The 12,411-nt window shown below is 44.6% G+C and overlaps 1 gene segment (V, D, J or C); it reads left to right on the forward strand.

Annotated features, from left to right (window-relative positions):
- The first annotated feature begins 1,175 nt into the window (after window positions 1–1,175).
- On the forward strand, window positions 1,176–4,146 carry LOC307202266 (Ig gamma chain C region-like). The segment is given in 3 exons: window positions 1,176–1,331; window positions 3,065–3,283; window positions 3,700–4,146.
- Window positions 4,147–12,411: the final 8,265 nt, after the last annotated feature.

The raw sequence follows: 12,411 nt of genomic DNA on the forward strand, positions 1-12,411 counted from the left end.
TGTCTGGGTGGAGCTACGTGAGTTTGCTTCTCTTTCCTTCCTCTATGCAGCCTTCTCATGCATGTACCTGAAATCTGGGCACCTGCAACCACCCTTAGAAACACTGAGCACCAAACTCAGTTCCAAAAGTCAGCGGAGCACAGCAGAGTATGAACCACACGAACGACAGCTCTGAAGTATAACTTCTTTTATTATCTACAGCTACTGCATAAACTAACTAAAGACTAATCGGAGACGCTGGACTGCATGAGTGTTACAGCTGCTTGAGCAGTCACCTTATCCATATACAGATAACACTCAGACTCCCACAGGCTGGAGCGGAAGAAGCGATGAGCAAAATCCGCCCCCTCCTTTCTGAAATATTGTCAGCAGGTTCTTGCAATGGGAGGGGTGAAACATCCTCACCTGTGATCTGCTAATGAAAGGTGGTATACAAATTAGAATCATAGAATCATAGAATCATAGAGTTGGAAGAGACCACAAGGGCCATCGAGTCCAACCCCCTGCCAAGCAGGAAACACCATCAGAGCACTCCTGACATATGGTTGTCAAGCCTCTGCTTAAAGACCTCCAAAGAAGGAGACTCCACCACACTCCTTGGCAGCAAATTCCACTGTCAAACAGCTCTTACTGTCAGGAAGTTCTTCCTAATGTTTAAGTGGAATCTTCTTTCTTGTAGTTTGGAGCCATTGCTCCGTGTCCGCTTCTCTGGAGCAGCAGAAAACAACCTTTCTCCCTCCTCTATGTGACATCCTTTTATATATTTGAACATGGCTATCATATCACCCCTTAACCTCCTCTTCTCCAGGCTAAACATGCCCAGCTCCCTTAGCCGTTCCTCATAAGGCATCGTTTCCAGGCCTTTGACCATTTTGGTTGCCCTCCTCTGGACACGTTCCAGTTTGTCAGTGTCCTTCTTGAATTGTGGTGCCCAGAACTGGACACAGTACTCCAGGTAAGGTCTGACCAGAGCAGAATACAGTGGCACTATTGCTTCCCTTGATCTAGATGCTATACTAGATAAATAGCATTGTTATTAAATAATAACAATAGGCGAACTTCCCCATAGCTATAAGGATTGCCCACAAATCCCAATTACACTCAAGTTCGTGGAAGGACTTTCCGAGAACCTCACATAATAGCCTCTTCTTGGATTGTCTGGGTGGAGCTACAGATGGGAAACATATCTCACCAGGATGCTATATAAGCAGGCCTGGTGGCCCACATGCCATTCACACTGAATCCTAAAATGTGGGCCAAGATCTTCTTACCATTTGTGGGACTCCTTTGCGGGGCCAGCCTGCCACTGACTTCTTCCCAGGCTGATACAGGTGAGTTTGCTTCTCTTTCCTTCCTCTTTGCAGCCTTCTCAGGCATGTACCTGAAATCTGGGCATCTGGAACCACCCTTAGAAACAGAGCAATAACAACCCTTGGATTCTCTTACTCCAACTTTTCTGCTTATTTGCCAGCAGTAAAAAGGATAGTCATTCCAAAGGGAGAGATCCCATGGTTCCAAAACAAATACCCTTTTATTAAGATTTGTAAGTGCCTGTTTCTGTGTGCTGCAATCTTTGTAAGTTTAGGGGACAGAAGAGACATTCTTCTGATAGGGGCAAAGAAGGCAGGGCTCTCACAAACTATGTAGCTGAAATCATTTAGCTGAGATTCCTGCATTACAGAGGGAGGTTCTATCAGGGAGGTTCTATTTATACAGGGAGCACAGCTATCATCAAGCCTTGATTGAAGAACCGGTACACTCCTTCTAGCTGGCATAGTCTTCCTCTTCCACCGAGCGTGCAGCTTAGGGAGGGACGCACATGAAACATGGGGACACCTGCCTAGCCAGCCAGGTCAGTCAGATCAGCCCTGGCGATCAATGGGGTGACAGATGTCTCATTCGGATCACCCTCACATCCGTCTTGAGACGTCTCCTGGGACTCCCAAGTTCAATCATGTATGAGACAAGGTGTGCAGAACTAGGTATACACACGGTGGAATATTGGGTGTGGGCTAGCACTATAAAATACGGGTTGCATTTCCATTTTGTTGCCAGCCTTTGAGTCTACTCTCTGACCTACTTACGGACTCTGATAAATCCAGAAGTTCCAGCTCTTACATAGGAAAATCAGATCTATTGGTATTCAAATCAGATTTTGAAACCCTTGTATAATTTGAGTGAGCAATATGTGTATTGCAATAGTCAAAACAGATTAAGGTACATTGGGAGGATACAACATCAAGTCACGTGTAAATATAATTTGCTCTCCCGAGATAACAGGGTCACATTTCTCAAAAATAATAATTTCTGTCCAACTCAGGACCTTTATCTTAGCCCGACTGAATGTTTTTCCTTCAACTTTTGTCAAGGGCAGATTTTTATACATCTCCAGAAATGATAGACATTGTGGATGTTCTTTGTATGTGCCAGACACTGTAGAACATATCCTTTTCTACTGTCCATTTTACAACCTGCTACGCAAACTCATGTTACCCCCCCTTGTGGGGCACAATGAAAATATCCAATTAACCTGGAATTAACTGCAAGTGGGGCTGAGGTTTTGTTAATAGTATCTCTTGGAGTGCTATATGGCACTATTTAGCAGGAAGAAATCCCAATGAAATTCCTCATCATTATATATTTTACATGGCTGTTTATTTGTATATATTTTAAATGTTTTAGGATGCCCTATATTTGTAATGCCTAGAAAAGTTTTGATGAAGTAAGTAAGTAAGCATTACAGGGGCTTGGACTAGATGAGCATTGGGGTCCCTTCCAATTCTGGAATTCTATGATTCCACGAAAAGAGAATATGCATGGGAAAGAGGGTCAGAAAGAAGGGAAATCACAGGGGTGTAGAGAAGAACAGATGGCAGACAAAAGCACGACTGGAAGGATGGAGATGAAAAGTAGAGGTTTCTAAGCTGCTGAAATCTTAAATAGTGCACTAAGCAACATAAAAACTGTAAAGCAATATCAGAAAAACCATAAAAACAGTAATATAAAGTCATTAAAAAACCAGGAATTTCATCTGTCTGTCTGTCTATCTATTTTGTTCCCTTAGGTGCAATATTGGTGTGCACTATCTCTGGCTTTGTCCCCAAAGACATGACGATTACGTGGGAGGAAGGTGGCCAATCAGATAACACCTCTGGCATCATAAGTGCAAGCACTGATAGCACAGCACACTTCAGCCTTAAACCACTAGACGATTCGGAGGAGAACCTCTACGTCTGTCGAGTATCCCTCCCTGAGTCCCAAACAAAAGTCAATGAACCTGAAGGTAAAAATTCTCGACACAGTTCTCGACCAATACCTTCTCTGGGAAGGCTGGGATGCTTTTTGTGCTGGGCGCTTTCTTTATATATGTTGGGGGAAGGAGCTGTGTAAATATTCCTGGAATCTCCACTATCCCACCGTGTCCTCATCCAGCTCAAGGAAGCCCCATGTATGTGCCACAGATCTTCCTACTCAGGTCCACACACACAAGAACCTCAGTTAAATCTCCTTTGCTCCTTAAAGCTTTCATTAAGGATTTACACCCCTCTATCTACAGATTAAAAATGTTTGTCAGAGAATCCAGCAGAAAATAATCAGCACTAAATGGTGTCATAAATGTTGTCCATCAAGTATGTCTAAAATTAATAGCTGTTGCCTCTCCCTTTCTCTCATACTTTCCTCACCCCAAAACTTAAAAAGACAAAGGGAAGGGTCTCCATGAGAACCTCTATCGCGCCAACCATAAAGAAAGCAGCCTTCAGCGAGCACAGACAATCCTCACCGGCATGGTCATTGGGCTCAATGCAAGTGACGTTTCTGTCCAGTGGGTGAAGAATGCCCTCCTTGAAGGTCGCCATGTGAATCCCCGAGTCTTGAAGGGCAGCATCAAGGATTCCCTCTTGGTCTTCAGCCAGGTGGTTGTCCCCTACTCTGACTGGAACATCGGCACTTCATACTCCTGTATGTTTACCCGCACAGCAGGCACCGTGGAGCCCACCCAGAGGCCTGAGGAGAAATCCCAGGGTGAAAAGTGATGCACACCCCTTTCTCAACCTATCCCAGTTTTCCCTCGCCAGCCTTTCTCAGATTCAATAATATCCATGTAATTAGGTAGCCTAAGGCTGAATAAAAGTGAGCAAACTCGCAGATATCTCTTGATGTGATCACTTGATTGAGGTGGTGGGTGGGTTCTGGAAAGAAGTGGGGAACGGATTAATCTCCCTGCAAAATTGTATTGAAGTTTGATTATTGTAGAAGCAAAGTGTGTGTAGCACATAACCATGAAGTTCACTAGAATGCTTTTGGCTAGTCACTGTCTATCCAAATAACCCACCTCACCAGGGTTTTTTGAGGATAAAATGGGGAGGCAGAGTACACTGTATGCATACTCTCCAACATTCCTCATTTGAAAATAAGGACATTTCTCACTCTCCCTCCCTCTGCCATATGACCCTCCTCAATGTCACGTTTTTTATCTGTTGCCCACTGCTGCAAAACATTTCCTATCAGATGAAGGTTCAGACACTTGCCCTGGTGGCCCAGTCCACACATTTGAAGACCTCCCTAAATAGCTAATTTAGGGTGTTCTCGAAGCTACCAACATGAGTTTGACCAAACTGCGGGAGGCAGTGGAAGACACACCTGTAAAATACATGGGTATGGCCCAAAACCACTAAAAGACAGCCTCAAAGTAGAATCATACTGCCCAATCTCATTAATAAACCAAGACTACAAGATATTCACATCAATCTTGGCCAACCGCCTAAAAATCTTTGTACACAAGTTAATAGCGTTTTAAGAATAAAGAGATCATTCTGCCCCTTTGCAACTCTGACCAGTTGCTTCCCTCCTCTGGAGATTGTACAAGTTAATAGTTAATATTAGTCGTGGCGTAGCTAATTGGTTTATGACCCCAATTAGCCGTAGCTTTAAGCGATCTCCAGCCCGGCACGTTTCCCTCTAGCTGTGCCTCCTGCTGCGCCGATCCCTCGTTCGCCATGAATTGCAGAGTAAACACAGCGGAGCTGTTGCTTCTCGGTGTTTTCAGAAGATTCAAACACACCCAGTCATTAGTGTGTTTATTTGACAGTGTTCATTTCAAGCAGTAAAACAAAACAGAACTCCTCAGACTCTCCCTGGACTTCTAGCGCTCATGGCTGCTACCGTCTCCTTCGGAAGAAGAGACAAACAAACAGTGGAATCAGACCACTCCCTCTAGTCACGCCTCAGGAATTGAGGGACGTCACACAGAACTCTTTAACCCTGTGAGTTCTGAAACCATTCACAGACCAGACTGGCTTTGTCCCTGGCCGCAATATAACAGACCCCATCAGGAAACTACTGAACCTGATCGAACACAGCAAGGCAACTAAACTCCCATTGACAATTATGTCCCTAGACATCCTCAAAGCCTTTGATTGCTTAGAGTGGAAATACATATTAGCAGTACTAACTAACATGACATTTGGCCCCTACTTCCTACAAATCCTCAAACAAATATACTCCCAAACCTCAGCAAAATGCAGAAAGCCACTTCCGGCCTGCCCAGGAGGTGGGGTTGCGGGCTTCACGCCCACCCCCACATGAGCGGGGGCTGGTTTCAGCCCCCGCGAGAACAGGGGAATCCCGGCCAGGTCTGCCATATTTAGGGCCAGCGCAGAGGGGGCTCGCCCTCTTTTCACCGGCTAGCCCTCACGTTTTCCCACCCTCCCTCCCTTTAGGTATGCTTTAGGTAGGTCTTTGACTTTGCTATGGACTTCGGTCTGTCGCCGCAAGGGGCATGGTAGGAATTTTTCCCAATTGGCAATTTGTAGCCTTTTGGTTTTTCGCCTACCTCGTAGCAACTCGTCACAACTTTTCGGCATTGGCGGTAGGCATTGGTAAGAAGGGGTTAAGAGGATGTGGGGGGGAGGAACGCCATCACCTCCCCCCAGTGAGCGAAGGGTGGTCCGTTAAAGGACTCTGGGGGGCGTGGCCCTGTCCGAAGCCTATGGAGGTGTGGGCCAAAGGCACGCCCCAGAGCGGTGACCCGGGGGAGCTCCTAGTCGACGTGCCTTGGCAGGAGACTCCCCCGATAAAGTGTTAACCCTTCCCCGTGTCTCCAGCAAATGGGCTGGAGCCGGATAGTCGATAGGACCAATGCCTAAGCCAATGCCTCTCATTCCTGAATTCAATAACGTTGTGGCCTAATTCGCCCAATTAACCTTAATTATGGTGTCTCATGTCTTTATTTATCCTGGTGGGGGGCGGGAACTCGCCACGCAACTAACAATATGGATTCTAATACTATAGCTATCCAAAGAGGCACGAAACAAGGATGCCCACTGTCTCCCTTCTTATTTATCCTGCCTCTGGAACCCTTAGCAATCCAAATCCAAGCAGCCACAGACATCAAGGAAGTGGAAATAAAAGGCAGAACCTATAAATTAGGGCTCTTTGCAGATGACCTAATGGTCACAACACCAGACCCCTTACGCACAGCAACCTCCCTAATCAGAGAACTCAACACATTTGCAATGGTGTCGGGCCTACAGGTAAATTTTACAAAGTCAGAAGCTATGTGCTTCAACACCCCTCCTCACACCCAAAATGAACTCACGAAGGTCACCAAAATAAAACTTTGCCACACCAAGTTCGGATACCTAGGGGTACAAATAACCAGAAACCTCAATAAATTGTACCTCCACAACTACAAGCCCCTGTGGCGACAAATTAACAAAGACCTAAAGAGATGGAACAACATGAATTTCACTCTCTCAGACAAAATAGCCATGATCAAAATGATCACCCTCCCAAAACTAACCTACCTATTCCAAACCCTCCCAATCTGGTGCCCCCCAACCCAACTCTGCAGTTGGGAGAGAAAACTACACTCTTTTATCTTCTCACATAAAAAACAGAAATAGGCAAACCATCCCCAACCCCATCCCCACTAATCCCCCTGGCGTACCACCCATTATTCCACCATGCAGCACAAAACCTCCAGATAAAAACCTGGCAAACCAAAGGTTTATATCGCCTAATAGACTTTTATAAAAATAACAAACCTTTGTCAACACAAGAAATACAAGACAAACTAGAAGACACCAAATGCCCTGGTTAGCACAACAACAACTACATGCCCTCTTAAACAACCCAGCGGTAAAATCAGCAGCAACTAGGCCCCTGACAACCTTCGAAAACCTCCTCCTAACAACAAAGGGAAACGGTAAAGGGATGGTATCCGCAATATACAAAATACTACTCCAAAATTCCACAAACCCCCTAGACGCAATCAAAAAACAATGGGAGAATGACATAGGCTATGAGATTAACCCCACTCAATGGATCAGAATGTGGTCTAAACCCCCCTTTAAATCCATATCAACGAAAAGAAAAGAACTCACTCTGAAACTCACCTACAGGTGGTACCTAACACCAAGAAAACTAGCGCTAATACGCCCAGGAATCTCACCAAAATGCTGGAGAGGGTGCACCTCCACAGGCACATACCTCCACATGTGGTGGGAGTGCCCCAAAATCCAACTATTCTGGACAACAGCCATACAAGAAATATGTAAAATAACTAAGCAAGTATTAGACACCACCCCAGAACTGGCCCTACTAAACATCTTCCAAGACAACAAAGCCCATTTACACCACAAAGAACTCATAACCCACCTACTTTCAGCAGCCAGAAACACCATAACCAGACACTGGAGAGACCTGTCAGGAGTAAGCATGGACCAATGGTACCAAATAATATGGGAAACAGCCTTACTAGAAAAATTAACCAATAAACTGAAACTGACACGGGGACAAGCAGAAGAAGACGCCTTTATCCCGGTATGGCTCCCCTTTATCACATACACAGCCCAACAAGACAATGACAATAACCCACCAACAGCATACAAATCAGTATGGCTAACCTGATCCAAAACACACACACACACCGCACTCACACACGAAAACAAAGATCACCACAGCCAATCACAAACAAACAACCACACCATAGACCAACCCCAATCTCTCTCACCACCAAAGAAACACAAATGAACAGCAGAGAACCGGCACAAGTAACGCTGACACGAAACCCTACATACATTAAGCAAAATAGAAACATCGCCACCCGACCCCACCCCAACCCCACACATCTTCCCCTCCTCCACCCCTTTCCCCCCCACTAATGTCACAACAAATGAAACTGATTTGTAAAAATGTTACATGGAAAAAATACAAGAGACATTACACATACTTCTGTAAAACAAGAAAATCTTTAATAATAATAATAATAGGTGGAATCTTCTTTCTTGTAGTTTGGAGCCATTGCTCCGTATCCGCTTCTCTGGAGCAGCAGAAAACAACCTTTCTCCCTCCTCTATGTGACATCCTTTTATATATTTGAACATGGCTATCATATCACCCCTTAACCTCCTCTTCTCCAGGCTAAACATGCCCAGCTCCCTTAGCCGTTCCTCATAAGGCATCGTTTCCAGGCCTTTGACCATTTTGGTTGCCCTCCTCTGGACACGTTCCAGTTTGTCAGTGTCCTTCTTGAATTGTGGTGCCCAGAACTGGACACAGTACTCCAGGTAAGGTCTGACCAGAGCAGAATACAGTGGCACTATTGCTTCCCTTGATCTAGATGCTATACTAGATAAATAGCATTGTTATTAAATAATAACAATAGGCGAACTTCCCCATAGCTATAAGGATTGCCCACAAATCCCAATTACACTCAAGTTCGTGGAAGGACTTTCCGAGAACCTCACATAATAGCCTCTTCTTGGATTGTCTGGGTGGAGCTACAGATGGGAAACATATCTCACCAGGATGCTATATAAGCAGGCCTGGTGGCCCACATGCCATTCACACTGAATCCTAAAATGTGGGCCAAGATCTTCTTACCATTTGTGGGACTCCTTTGCGGGGCCAGCCTGCCACTGACTTCTTCCCAGGCTGATACAGGTGAGTTTGCTTCTCTTTCCTTCCTCTTTGCAGCCTTCTCAGGCATGTACCTGAAATCTGGGCATCTGGAACCACCCTTAGAAACAGAGCAATAACAACCCTTGGATTCTCTTACTCCAACTTTTCTGCTTATTTGCCAGCAGTAAAAAGGATAGTCATTCCAAAGGGATGGATCCCATGGTTCCAAAACAAATACCCTTTTATTAAGATTTGTAAGTGCCTGTTTCTGTGTGCTGCAATCTTTGTAAGTTTAGGGGACAGAAGAGACATTCTTCTGATAGGGGCAAAGAAGGCAGGGCTCTCACAAACTATGTAGCTGAAATCATTTAGCTGAGATTCCTGCATTACAGAGGGAGGTTCTATCAGGGAGGTTCTATCTATACAGGGAGCACAGCTATCATCAAGCCTTGATTGAAGAACCGGTACACTCCTTCTACCTGGCATAGTCTTCCTCTTCCACCGAGCGTGCAGCTTAGGGAGGGACGCACATGAAACATGGGGACACCTGCCTAGCCAGCCAGGTCAGCCAGATCAGCCCTGGCAATCAATGGGGTGACAGATGTCTCAGTCAGATCACCCTCACGTCCGTCTTGAGACGTCTCCTGGGGCTCCCAAGTTCAATTATGTATGAGACAATGTGAGCAGAACTAGGTATACACACGATGGAATATTGGGTGTGGGCTAGCACTATAAAATACGGGTTGCATTTCCATTTTGTTGCCAGCCTTTGAGTCTCCTCTCTGACCTACTTACGGACTCTGATAAATCCAGAAGTTCCAGCTCTTACATAGGAAAATCAGATCTATTGGTATTCAAATCAGATTTTGAAACCCTTGTATAATTTGAGTGAGCAATATGTGTATTGCAATAGTCAAAACAGATTAAGGTACATTGGGAGGATACAACATCAAGTCACGTGTAAATATAATTTGCTCTCCCGAGATAACAGGGTCACATTTCTCAAAAATAATAATTTCTGTCCAACTCAGGACCTTTATCTTAGCCCGACTGAATGTTTTTCCTTCAACTTTTGTCAAGGGCAGATTTTTATACATCTCCAGAAATGATAGACATTGTGGATGTTCTTTGAATGTCCCAGACACTGTAGAACATATCCTTTTCTACTGTCCATTTTACAACCTGCTACGCAAACTCATGTTACCCCCCCTTGTGGGGCACAATGAAAATATCCAATTAACCTGGAATTAACTGCAAGGGGGGCTGAGGTTTTGTTAATAGTATCTCTTGGAGTGCTATATGGCACTATTTAGCAGGAAGAAATCCCAATGAAATTCCTCATCATTATATATTTTACATGGCTGTTTATTTGTATATATTTTAAATGTTTTAGGATGCCCTATATTTCTAATGCCTAGAAAAGTTTTGATGAAGTAAGTAAGTGAGCATTACAGGGGCTTGGACTAGATGAGCATTGGGGTCCCTTCCAATTCTGGAATTCTATGATTCCACGAAAAGAGAATATGCATGGGAAAGAGGGTCGGAGAGAAGGAAAATCACAGGGGCATAGAGAAGAACAGATGGCAGGCAAAAGCACGACTGGAAGGACTGAGATGAAAAGCAGAGGTTTCTAAGCTGCTGAAATCTTAAATAGTGCACTAAGCAACATAAAAACTGTAAACAATATCAGAAAAACCATATAAACAGTAATATAAAGTCATTAAAAAACCAGGAATTTCATCTGTCTGTCTATCTATTTTGTTCCCTTAGGAACAATATTGGTGTGCACTGTCAATGACTTTGTCCCAGTAGGCATGACGATTACGTGGGAGGAAGGTGGCCAATCAGATAACACCTCCAGCATCATAAGTGCAAGCACTGATAGCACAGCACACTTCAGCCTTAAACCACTAGACGATTCGGAGGAGGGCCTCATCGTCTGTCGAGTATCCCTCCCTGAGTCTGAAACAAAAGTCAATGAACCTGAAGGTAAAAATTCTCGACACACTTGGGACTTAGTTTTCCTTTGAAAAGCACGGTTTGGAAGCGGGATAATTGTTTCCTGGTTGCTTAAGATCCTCTCAAGGACTGACCATTTCAAGACTGCTTCCTCCTTAATTCAGTAATTTATTTCTGCTTTCCATTATGGCCTGTTGAGATAAGACTTTCCCCAACAGTTGCCATGATATCAGTGCTAGTATTGACGAAAGACACAACTTGAAATTGCAATCAGTCAGGTGGAGGTCTGAACAGTAATTCTCCTCTTATCTCTTATCAGTCCCTGAGTCCCAAACAAAAGTCAATGAACCTGAAGGTAAAAATTATTGATACAGTTGGGACTTAGTTTTCCTTTGAAAAGCATGGTTTGGGAGCAGGATGATTGTTTCCAGGAGCAACTGTGCAGAGATGGTATCATTGGACATGGGACATTTTTAGCTATCCTTGGTTTTCAAACCCAGCCTATACACCAATACCTTCTCTGGGAAGGCTGGGATGCTTTTTGTGCTGGGCGCTTTCTTTATACATGTTGGGGGAAAGGAGCTGTGTAAATATTCCTGGAATCTCCACTATCCCACCTTGTCCTCACCCAGCTCAAGGAAGCCACATGTATGTGCCACAGGTCTTCCTACTCAGGTCCACACACACAAGAACTTTAGCTAAATCCCCTTTGCTCCTTAAAGCTTTCATTAAGGATTTACACCCTCTATCTACAGATTAAAAATGTTTGTCAGAGAATCCAGCAGAAAATAATCAGCACTAAATGGTGTCATAAATGTTGTCCATCAATTATGTCTAAACTTAATAGCTGTTGCCTCTCCCTTTCTCTCATACTTTCCTCACCCCAAAACTTAAAAAGACAAAGGGAAGGGTCTCCATGAGAACCTCTATCGCGCCAACCATAAAGAAAGCAGCCTTCAGCGAGCACAGACAATCCTCACCGGCATGGTCATTGGGCTCAATGCAAGTGAAATTTCTGTCCAGTGGGTGAAGAATGCCCTCCTTGAAGGTCGCCATGTGAATCCCCGAGTCTTGAAGGGCAGCATCAAGGATTCCCTCTTGGTCTTCAGCCAGGTGGTAGTCCCCTACTCTGACTGGAACATCAGCACTTCATACTCCTGTATGTTTACCCGCACAGCAGGCACCGTGGAGCCCACCCAGAGGCCTGAGGAGAAATCCCAGGGTGAAAAGTGATGCACACCCCTTTCTCAACCTATCCCAGTTTTCCCTCGCCAGCCTTTCCCAGATTCAATAATATCCATGTAATTAGGTAGCCTAAGGCTGAATAAAAGTGAGCAAACTCGCAGATATCTCTTGATGTGATCACTTGATTGAGGTGGTGGGTGGGTTCTGGAAAGAAGTGGGGAACGGATTAATCTCCCTGCAAAATTGTATTGAAGTTTGATTATTGTAGAAGCAAAATGTGTGTAGCACATAACCATGAAGTTCACTAGAATGCTTTTGGCTAGTCACTGTCTATCCACATAACCCACCTCACCAGGGTTTTTT

This window comes from Podarcis cretensis (assembly GCF_951804945.1).
Source record: "Podarcis cretensis genome assembly, chromosome: 13".
NCBI classification, from domain to species: Eukaryota; Metazoa; Chordata; class Lepidosauria; order Squamata; family Lacertidae; genus Podarcis; species Podarcis cretensis.